This window comes from Propithecus coquereli, unplaced genomic scaffold (genome assembly GCF_000956105.1).
Source record: "Propithecus coquereli isolate 6110/MARCELLA unplaced genomic scaffold, Pcoq_1.0 Scaffold47, whole genome shotgun sequence".
NCBI classification, from domain to species: Eukaryota; Metazoa; Chordata; class Mammalia; order Primates; family Indriidae; genus Propithecus; species Propithecus coquereli.
In genome coordinates, this window is record NW_012150507.1 from 166,102 (window position 1) to 167,712 (window position 1,611).

Consider the following 1,611-nt stretch of genomic DNA (forward strand, 5'->3'; position numbering starts at 1 on the left):
TATTGTTATAATAAAATACATACTATACATCATATGAATTATAACTCCTATTATATGCCTATAATATGAAAGGCATTTCAAATAGTCTTGTTGTGCTTGAAATAAAATACTGTTAAATTCATTTTGCATACCAGCATTTTCTGTGAGTTGACTCCTACATAGCATACTGACATTGGTCAGCTCCATTTTTCTTACAATATTTTCTTCCTAAGGTGGTTTTTACAGCTGCCTATGTCTAAGATACCAAGATACCAGGGGATAAATACATCATAGTTTTCTACCCTTAAATGTCACTCTCACATGCACACACACACACACACACACACACATATACACACATAAGACATCAGTGGCTGTCCCCAGAATGCCAGAATGTAGTTATGCAGTTTTGTAGTTTACTACTGGCATATTTTTAATTTCTTTTTTTGGTGACAAGTGGTCTCAAACTCAGGTTCTAGTTTGTTTGAAAAAAACAAAAACAAAAATTTTGCACAACTTCTGTGGTTAGAGTTAACATTTAAGCCTTATAACTGCTTTCCTGAGAAAAATCCTTTTGCCTCTTTCTAAAATACCTGAATATTTATGTTTTCTCCAAAATTGGTTCAGACTCTCTTTCTATAATATTCCTAGTTTATCCTACAAATTAGTTTGCAAAACAGTCAGGCATTTTGTTATATTTGACCAAGGTCTAGATTTTGATGATAATCATTTGCAAGGAAAAGTTATCATTGCCTTGATTCAATTATTAGTGTTGGAAAAATGTAAAATTTCTAGATATAAATACATATATCAAGAGTATTTGTTCCACTAAGTTGCTTTCATTTGTACTTGTGCTAATAAATTTTTATAATTAAAATTTTTATAATTTTTAAAATTTTTATAATTAAAGTGTAAAATATTTCTATATCATATAAAGTATAAGGGAGTATTTCAGATCCTTTTTCAACTTGGCTCTGGGAACAGATCCTGCATTGCCGATAGAGGTAGTTCTTTGATTACCCTCCATTTTCAAAATTTCAGGTCATTATTTAATGGAGAACATTATGTCTTTGGCCAATAACATTTGTAGTATGGTGGAAAGAGAGCATACTTTGGAATGAAGTGATTCTTAAGCAAAATTCTTGCTTGGCTTTTTGCTAGCTCTTTTATATTTGGCAGGCCACTTAATCTCTCTGAACCTGTATTCTCCTCTGTTCTGTTCTTTATCTTTAGCTAGAACTTGTAGAACCATTAAAAAAATTAAATGAGATAATGAATGCAATGCCCTTGGCATACAGTGGAAACATCATCAGTAAATATTAAGAAAAAAAAATACTCTACATACTCGCACTGTGTAAAAAATATTGCATTGTACAATTTGATTTTTAGGGATGATTTTTGTCAGTTTAGAATTTTCTGCAGTGAGTTCAATTCTGCTGTAAGTGCTAATGAGTCTGCATTTTCTATTACTTAAAATTTTGATAATCCATGTCAAGAGTCATTTAGGTCCTTGCTTTCTCTTCTCCTCTACCATGATGCCTGCTCTTCAGTCATTTTAATGCTAACTTGAAGCAAAGTAGAATCATTCATTTAAAAAATATTCAAGTCACTCTAATTTACACTTAGGAATTT

General features: G+C 31.1%; 1 protein-coding gene across 1 annotated transcript in view; it reads right to left on the minus strand.

The window, feature by feature from the left end:
- Positions 1–1,611, minus strand: part of LOC105819089 (potassium/sodium hyperpolarization-activated cyclic nucleotide-gated channel 1) — a gene marked incomplete at its 3' end in the record, with an annotated part of 434,216 nt that overhangs the window by 102,995 nt on the left and 329,610 nt on the right. The gene's annotated exons all lie outside the window — the stretch shown is intronic.